This window comes from Opisthocomus hoazin, chromosome W (genome assembly GCF_030867145.1).
Source record: "Opisthocomus hoazin isolate bOpiHoa1 chromosome W, bOpiHoa1.hap1, whole genome shotgun sequence".
NCBI classification, from domain to species: Eukaryota; Metazoa; Chordata; class Aves; order Opisthocomiformes; family Opisthocomidae; genus Opisthocomus; species Opisthocomus hoazin.
The window spans coordinates 38176099-38185812 of record NC_134453.1 but is presented as its reverse complement, the minus strand read 5'-3'; the positions used below and the strand labels follow the sequence as shown (position 1 = coordinate 38185812).

Sequence of the window (9714 nt, the reverse complement as noted above, 5' to 3'; positions counted from 1 at the left end):
GATCACAGCCCTGCAGCTGCACACAGATGTCTAATTCCTTCTGTTTGCTCCCTATCGCATGCAGAGGCACTTCAGGCACTTCAGAGAGGCACCCAGCTATGGTGAGATGCTTCTGCATTAAATGAAAAGATGTGCATATATATGTATTTTCTGCCACAATGCAACAGATATACACGCTTTCAAACTATTACCAACACAAAGCAGTATAGCACCTTGATTTATTACATGCAGATTCTTCTGCATTGTTGACAAACAGTACACTGGTCCAAAATCACTAAAAAAAAAATTTAAAACTCCTATACATTGGGTCAACAAAACACGAATAAAACAGCATAGTTCTTTGTACATATAGTTTAGTACAGATTGTTAAGAATTCAGGAATACATACAAATTCATGTCATGACTATTTTAACCCTCTGAAAGCATAACTCTGACTGAATCTGAATATATTATTCCTCCTCTCAAGCCCCACAGGTAAATGGAAAGATCCATAATCTAACAATTTTTTAAAGAAATCCACTATGTTTTAAACAAAATAAGAAATGGTTTAAATTATAACAACCACTTCCAGAGAAAAAGAATGCCTCAACATTTCAAAGTGGCTCATTTGCTCTAAGTTCAGTATGCAGCTTTTTCAGGTTTATCTAGGCAAGACGACTGAAAAGGAGGAAAGGCAGTGATAGGATTTCTGCTTGTGGACATTACAACAGAAGGCAGTGATGAAGCTTTTGATGCTGAAGTATTGATAGCATTCAGAATGGCTCCCTCCGGACTTACCAACAGTTTTGGGGTAGATGTATCTAAGGCAAACACTGTGTTACTTGATAACTGAGAGTTCCCAGGGTGCATGGCAGAAATCAAAGAAGTTGCAACTAAAATATTAGCTGGAGGTTTTATTACTGAAGACATAGACAGTGTTGTTGTTGATAGTGAAGCACATGAGCTAGAAGGAGTATTCAATATTTGGGGCACTGTGTGTACAATGGGTAAAGCATTTGCAGACTCAGAAGAGTTCACAATTTTTGTAGAGCTCTTCAAAGGATGTTTTGATGTTTGCCAATTTAATGAATTAGTGGGTGCTAGTGTGATCTTTCATAGAATCATAGAATCATAGAAAGTTTTGGGTCGGAAGGGACCCCTAGAGGCCATCTAGTCCAACCCCCCCGCAGCGAGCAGGGACACCACTAACTAGATCAGGTTGCTCAGAGCCCTGTCCAACCTGGCCTTGAATGTTTCCAGGGATGGGGCCTCCACTACCTCTCTGGGCAACCCGTTCCAGTGTTTTACCACCCTCATTGTAAAGAATTTCTTCCTTATATCCAGCCTAAACCTACCCTGTTTTAGTTTAAAACCATTACCCCTCGTCCTGTCACTGCTGTCTCTACTAAAAAGATTGTCCCCATCTTTCCTATAGGCTCCCTTTAAGTACTGAAATACTGCAATCAGGTCTCCCTGCAGCCTTCTCTTCTCCAGGCTGAACAAGCCCAACTCTCTCAGCCTGTCCTCATAGGAGAGGTGCTCCAGCCCTCGGATATTTTTTGTAGCCCTCCTTTGGACCCACTCCAACAGTTCCATGTCCTTCTTGTGCCGAGGGCTCCAGAGCTGGACGCAGTACTCCAGGTACCAGAAAGCCACTAGGTTGGTCAGGCAGGACTTGCCCTTGGTGAAGCCATGCTGAACATCTTTAGGGGTACAGGATTAACAATTGGTACACCTTGAGCCCCTTGACCATGGTTAATAGCTAAAAGAAGAGGAGTCTGCTTTGTATTAGAAGAGAGGAGAAGAACGTGACTGCCAGGTCCAAGGCCTTGTGATGGAACAATAAAATGAGTACCATTAATCATTATCTCAGTTCCAGGTGACAAAGGCATACTGGTGTTAATAATTATTTTCTGTTGAATGCAAGGTTCATCCAATTGATCTCCTGCCTGGCTTGTTACAGAGGATGAAGTTGTAGACATCTGAATAGCAGAAGCACATGTGTAAGTATGACTTTCTTTCACTATATTGGGAGACATATGCTGGCATTGCAGAGAAGAAAATCTGGGAAAATTAATGACTTTACCTGTATTTCGTGAAGCAGAGGATGATATAGTTTGAGGCTTGTGAACATCTGCATTAGATGGCAAAGCAGCTGAAATACATGGCAACTGAAACTGAAGCAATGCGGGTGGCTGGCCTTTTGGAAGTGAGGGGAGATTTGAAACTGCTATCAAGTGAGGAACTGTATGTATCACTTTGGGGGAGATGGCTACAGATCCAGGCAGGCTAACAGCTGGAAACTGTAAAGTAGATGATAAGTTCTGAGGAGATACTGTTGGTCGTGTAGTTGAAATTAGCACAGGTGAAGAAAGATGTCTTGTTTCCACAGTTGATATACCCACAGTATTTCTGATATTCAATGTACACAGTTGCTTAGCTAAACCCAGCCTCATTTTTGAAGTGTTGTTTCCATCAGTCAAGACAGTAGGTTGTGTCCCAACAGAAGTCTCACTTGGTGTTACTGAAACAGATTCCAAACACACATTTGCTGCTGTTACTGTAAAGGCAGTTGCAGCTTTCATTACAACACCTATGGATTTATTCAGTGATGTAACATTTTGACCTGAAGACCCTGAATGTACTGGAACCAAGCTACCACTGCTTGACAAACAGAAACTAAGACCCATACTCTTTTTGTCTTCTCCCTTAGAATTGACAGACTGCAATATATTAGTTGGTGGAGTTTGTTGTTCATTGCCTTTGGTATTTACAAAGGCGTGCCCTATGTTTAGTCCAATTTTCACATCTTTTACTTGAGCCACATTAGATGATGATTTTTTTTTTATTGGTACTTCTACTGTAGATGGGATCAAAACCAACTGTGGCTGTTCTGTGGCACTAACAAATGTTTTGTTTAGGGAAGAAGGGAGGTTCTGTTTTGATGACTCCACAACTAGATTAGTGTTTGATGCACCACTAGGAAGTGGAGCATTAAGAAAAACTAATTTCTGAGCACTTACATCAGTGGAAGATAGAGAAGGTATAATATTGACTCCTGTAGTCAATATGGAGACAAAATAGGTGGATTTTTTACTAACATAACTTTTTGGAGTACCACTGATTACATCACCATTTGTTGCTGTACTAATCTCAGACTGTATAAGGGGATGTTTTTTAGCTTTAGTATCACCTTGTTGCTGCATTGAAGAATTTAGGGTAATGCCAGTCTTATCCTGTCCAACACTAATTGCATTAACAGAATTGCTTGGAATTGCTGACATCAAAGTGCTAGTCAAGGAAAGAGGGGCTGAGAAAGTAGGAGAGGATACATGACAGGTTTTCTCTGTTTGATTCAAAATGCCCCCATGAGGAAGCTGCCCTAACATACATTTGAAATTTTTCCCCATTATCTGATTCAAGCCAGCAGGAAAAGATGGAATGTTGAAAGAAGTAGCTGCTGAGGTGGCAAACACAGAAACAGATGCTTGTCCGAAAACTGGAAAATCAGACATGGCTGTTGTTACAGATGAAAGAGTAGAGGTTGATAATTTTGTGGATTTGGGCACCAAAAATGCCTTAAGTTGAGGTGCATAAGTAAAAGCTGAATTAGGAGATAAACTATTAGCTGCAGTCTGGTCTGAATTTGTCTGTACTTTAACAATTCCTGTGTTCCCACCTCATGTTGTGACCATAATAGCCTGTGATTCTCTTACATACACTGTTTTTAGTTCTTGCTTAGCTTCAAAGGAGTCACTGGTCTTCTGTGATATGAGACTATGAAAGGAAGAAGTAGTATTTGTAGATCCGCTTAATGTTGTTGGTGATGTAAAAGGCTGACTACCTGTAGAAACAGTGGGTAAAGCCAAAGATACAGGGAATGGGGCAGCTGAAACTGTAGGCTTGGCTTTGTCATTTTCACTGTGGTTCATTGTAATTGTTGATGATAATAAGTTACTTGTTGAGTTTATAGAAGGCAATGATTGCAGTCTGTTCACAGGACTAGTTATCTGTGACACATGCATAATATGCTTGTTAAAAATTGTACTAGGCAGTGTATTGGTAGCATGTGCAGTTGGTGTTACCAGGATAGGTGTTAAAGAAACACTGACGATTGCTGCTTGTGAGAAGGTTGTACAGTGCAGTTCAGGAGACTTTTGTTGCCATGACTGAATGTTCTCCTGTTGGGGTCGATGTAGCTTGAGAGTTAGCACGACTAGGCCGCTTAAGCAAAACAGCATGACTGAACAGGCCGCTGGAAAAGACAGCTAAGAATAGCCATTGAGAAAGTTCTGACAGTGCACATGATGTGGGTTAGCAAAAACAAGATGTGTTCAAGGACGTGGAGGCAGTCTGTTGCTATTGGAGTTAGTGCATAGTTACCAATCATAAGGGAATGTGGGGCGTGTGAACAGCGTGTGATTTATGTCTGTAGCCTATCCGAATAAGCGTAATCGCGTGTACAGATATGGAAAATGTATATAACCGCACAAGCGGAATAATAAAGGAATCCGACTGTGCATCGTATCAATGTGTGTGAGAGTCATTCCTGTCCTTGCACGGATGCTGAAACTCGGCATTCTCTGATATAGTTTTTCCTTCATTCTGCTGAATAAGAAAATTCTTAGGTTGCATGACTTATTGCATGACTTTTTCTTCAGTTTTAGGGTCAATCACAGCTTGCATTTGAATTTTCATTGAGCTGTTGTGAAGGTCTCTTGATACATAATGGCTACCTGGCATTTTGTATGCTGTTTGGAAAGGACTTTTTGGACTGGTCTAGCAAGGCAGTGCTGGTTTTATTGGCAATGATTCCATAGGTGATATAACTGTTTTTTCAGAAGTAGATACATTTATGCCTGGGGGAGGTGGCAGTTGATTTGTTAATGTCACTTTGTTTCCAATACTCTTGGCAAGCAAGGCCTGGATGGGTTTGGTCCCTTTCAGAAAGTTTGATATTGATGTTGCAGGATCTGACAGGAAAAATGATTCTGGAGTTGGTTGTTCAAATTGTTTTAGCTCAGTCAAACAACTGTCTGTCTGCATGCCACTTTCTGAACTCTGGACTATAGCCTCAGTAGCGCTCAACTTAGCTTGCTTTCTTGGTGAAAGCTCATTTGTGCTATCATCCAGATAACTGTTCTGCTTGGACTGTCATTTAACAGATTTGGGCAGCATCTTATATATTTCTTTAGAAGTCAAGTCTCCTTTTAGAAGTCTGTTTTTTCCTGTAGGTAAAACCATCTCTAACAGTTCCATTTCATCTGCAAAAATAATAAAAATTTTAAGTGTTTTACAAGTTTACAGTTGACACACCTATATGACAGTTTGACAATGTTCAGATAAAGGCAAAGTGCTAGTTCATAAACATTTGTCAGGACGGCTATCAAGAACAGTTTCTGAGGTGATGACAGCATTAATCATCTGTAATGTATCTTACTTTTTTTGACAAATTAAGCTACAGCTGATTTAATGTAAATTCTTCTGAGCAGGCCTACTACTTTACTACATAAATAATTAAGCAAATCAATCATCTAGGTCATCTCTGCCCCTTTCTCTTGGTCTACCATCTATCCGAAGTGCATCACAAAACCCACCATGCTTACACTATAATTAACGTAAAATATATGATGGAAACATGCATGAAAAAACTGATAGGCCCTTGAATCAAGTCCAGGCTATTAAAATTCAGTAAGTACTTACCAAAGTCTAGGTGATCTTTTTTGGAAACATCCTTATGTTCTACACACTCTGAAGATTTACTGGTTACTACTTCAGAAGACTCCTTGCCAGCATCACCCTCACTTTTGTCATTACTCCACAATTGTCTGGTAAATTTATCATGGTCTGGCTGTCTTTGAAAGTTATCATAGTCTTTCTTTAATCGAGACCTTGAAAATGATGACACACAACAACTAACTTTACTGAGGAACAATACTCAATTTTTTCATTCTTTTATTTGTAAGTTTCTCTCCACAAAAACTTCAAACAGAAAAGACAGCCTACAATAACCTATGCCCTTTAAAAATGGGCAGGGTAGCTATATTCAAGTGTCTAAAAGTCTTCCCTCACTGAAATGAAATTCTACCCTCTTAAGTCCTTTAACAATAAGCAACAAGACTGAGTAAAATTTGACCCATCACTACTTTCCTGTCTCCATTTCCTGCTTTTAATCTTACACTATGATAACTAATACCCTAATCAATACAGTTACATATGTAAGAAATCTACAAATCCGTTCTTTTCTCTGAAGACAGCTTCATCTAGAAAAATAAGCAATTCTTGCTTTCAGGAATGCATTGTGTCTTTGGTCCAGTTAGATGACCGTAATGTTTCTTTTTTTGGTAAAAATCTTCCTCATTTTTCAGCCACTAAAATAGCTGCCACTCACTTCCAGAAGCTCATAATCCATTAGGAATGTGCAGAAGATAGAAGCACGTAGGCACTTCACTCCATTTGAACACTCTTGAGAAATAATATCCACCATGACACGATATTTACCTTTATAGTCACACAATGCTACTTTCTCCCTTATTCTTTCTTCTATATCAATGCTCAGATGAGATCTAGTGGTATTTTAGCATACAAATACAGTGAACTACAGAGCTCACACAGTGGCAAACATGTCATCAGAGAGGTTCATTAAGAAAACGGTGAAGAGATGCTAGCAATTAGAAAACCGTCTAGGACAGAATATAGATTCTAGCCTGGACCTGAACTCAACCACTATGACAGTAAAAATGAGGTTTGGTACATCCTTAAATCTCAGAAATATTTAGGGTAGAAGGGACCTCTGGAGGTCGCTAGACCAACTCCCTGCTAAGTCTAATTGGCTTTCCTCCAGTCCTCAGGACCTTTCAAAGATGATAGAGAGTGGCTCAGCAATGACATCTGCCAGCTCCCTCAGCACTTGGGGGTGCATCCCATCGGGGCCCACTTCCCTGGACCTGCTAGCTACTCTGTTACTAGTACAGCCCAGGATGCTGTTGGCCTCCTTTGCTGCAAGGTCACACTGCTGGTTCTCGTTCAACTTGTTGCCCACCAGGACCCTCAGGTCATTTTCTGGAAAGCTGCTTTTTATCCAGTGGGCCCGCAGCCTGTACTAGTACATAGGGATATTCCAACCAAGGTGCAGGACTTAGTACTTCCTCTTGCTGAACTTCTTGAGGTTCCTGTCAGACCATTTCTTCAGCCTATCCAGATCCCTCTGAATAACAGCTCTGCCCTTCAGCACATTGACCACCCCCTCCCAATTTGGTGTCATTCACAAACTTGCTGAGAATGCTCTCTGAGTCATTATACAGGTCATTAATAAAGACAAGCAATAGTGTTGGCTCCAGTATTGATCCCTGAGGGACACCAGTAGTAACCAGTCACCAGTTGGACTTTGCACTGCTGATCATGACACTTAGAGCTCAGCAGTCCTGTCAATTTTCTACACACATTATCGTCCACTTATCCAGTCCATGCCTCACCAATTTGGCTCTAAGGATACTATAGGAGACTGTGTCGAAGGCCAAAGGTATGCAACATTCACTGCTCTTCCTATGTCTACAGAGCCAGTCATCTCATCGTAGCAAGCAATGAAGTTGGTCAGGCGTGATTTGCCCTTGGTAAATCCACTATGGCTGTTCCTAGTCACATTCTTGTCCTTATTGTGCCTAGAAGTGGCTTCCAGGAGGATTTACTCCATAGCCTTCCCAACAGTTATTAATCTGTCTGGCCTGTAGTTCCCTGGATCCTCCTTCGAAGATGAGTGTGACATTAGCTAACAGACAACAGTAGCACAAGCTTCAAGATGCAGTGGCAACATATGTACTTTTTAAAGGGCTTTGAATCTGGGTTCTAGTCCTCACCTCATCTTCATTGCTGATATTACCCATCTTAACTAGCTTTAATCCTATCACTGCTACACTGATGTTTGTCTGATGCACATGATCCCAGATATACTCTAATTTACAAAACTAGAAAGACTCTCAAAATAGCAATTTAAGAACTAGTTCTCTTATGAGGTTGTTAATGACCAGTTCAGGTAATTTTAGATAGTACTTAATACCACAGACTGACTTAAAAAGTTGTAAGAAGACTTGGTCCAGGTTTTTTAATACTGTTTTTCAGGAATTTCTCATCAAACAAAGCAATATTAACCACAGTTAGATTATGATATGGCATAACTTGAGACAAGCATGCTTAGGGATTCTAGAGCATCATGGGGAAAAAAAACCCCAGGAGTTAAATCTCAAATTTATTTGTAATCAGTAAATCTGTTCTAGAAAATGACATTTACCTCTTCAGACTAAAATGCTACTTAGATATCATTTCTCTTTGCAAAATATCTTCATTACCATTATTTTAGAAGCCAGCTAAGACTGACCGTTTTTTAAAACTAAGGAGTTGGGTTTTGTTTCAAATTTCTTGTATTATTGTTAAAAAGAGCAGCTATTTACCTGTTTCTTTGAAATGCTTTCATTAGTTTTAGTTCCTATGGTAACAGTTCATTAAGTAGTCATATCAATGTACTATATAATTCCTTTACAGCTTGTTTTCGATGGTACCATCTTCCCTGCAAACATAAATAACATTTAGCATTGCATTATATCTGAAGCTTGTTATACCATAGTGTTGGCGTGGGTTACGGATCCGTTGTAACGATGTGACCCCAATGTGAGTATGATTGTTCAACCTTTATTAGTCAGCAAAACAAGGTTTATATAGCAAAACTATTACAGCATCTGAATGGTTAAAACCCCAACCCATATATAGGCAAAACTACTGCAACTCGTTGTGATTGGTGCAGAGCTGCATCTCGATGTGAAAACAGTGCTGTGGCAGGAAACAACAGCGTGGCAGGAAGGAAGTGACAGTGTGGCAGGAAACGGTGACGTTCCCCCTGCTCCAGTGTCCCGAGCTCGTCGCTCTGCCTTCCCAGCAGGGTTCCGTATCAGCCGCTCCCAAGGCTCACTTCCGGATCGGAACCTGGGTTGCTCAACGCACCAAACTATGTCCCCTCTCGTCCAGCCAGGACTCCACACTATAGTAGTCCTACAACAATCTTGGTATACTTACAACGTAGAAAAGTAATGACTAGAACAATATTAAGTCTCACAATGTCTATTATCAACCTTCATAAAGCAAACCTAATACTCTACAGTTTGTGTAGTGCAAAGAGATAATTTACTAATTTATAAAAGCAACAGTGCAGAGATGTTTACTTTTTCAGATTGCTCAAAATTAGAAATGAATAGAACCCTGATAACAATTATACCACATGTTTAAAATTGCTTATATGAGTCACTTTAATATATGTTGTAGACATTTCAGATCAAGGAAGACAATCAAATATGCAAAGCTTCAAAAGTTAATATTAAAAAGATATTTCTAAAAAACCCTGTATAACTATTTCATTTAATGTACAAGTGACATAATTCATATAGACCCTTAGAAAAACAAAGGTTGGTATCATTTTCAGGATTCACACACACACAATTTGCATTACACTTTGCTCATCCAAAATTCTAGAAAAAGTTCTTAAAAGGAAAGATCTGTAAATAGGCCATTTATAAAGTAACAGACTATGGAGTAAGGAATACATTGCAGCTGTAAAAACCTTTAGTTTTTTAACTCAGTCTTGCAATTAAAAACTGTTTTCTTTTCCAAACTAAAATTTAGCATGTATAATCATCCGTAAAGAATTCTTGCTTTGTTAAAACTGGAAAGACTGACTGAGGATAAAAA

General features: G+C 39.7%; 1 pseudogene; it reads right to left on the bottom strand.

The window, feature by feature from the left end:
- Window positions 1-204: 204 nt before the first annotated feature.
- Window positions 205-9714, bottom strand: part of LOC142365681 (putative bromodomain-containing protein 10) — a 41200-nt pseudogene continuing 31690 nt past the window's right edge.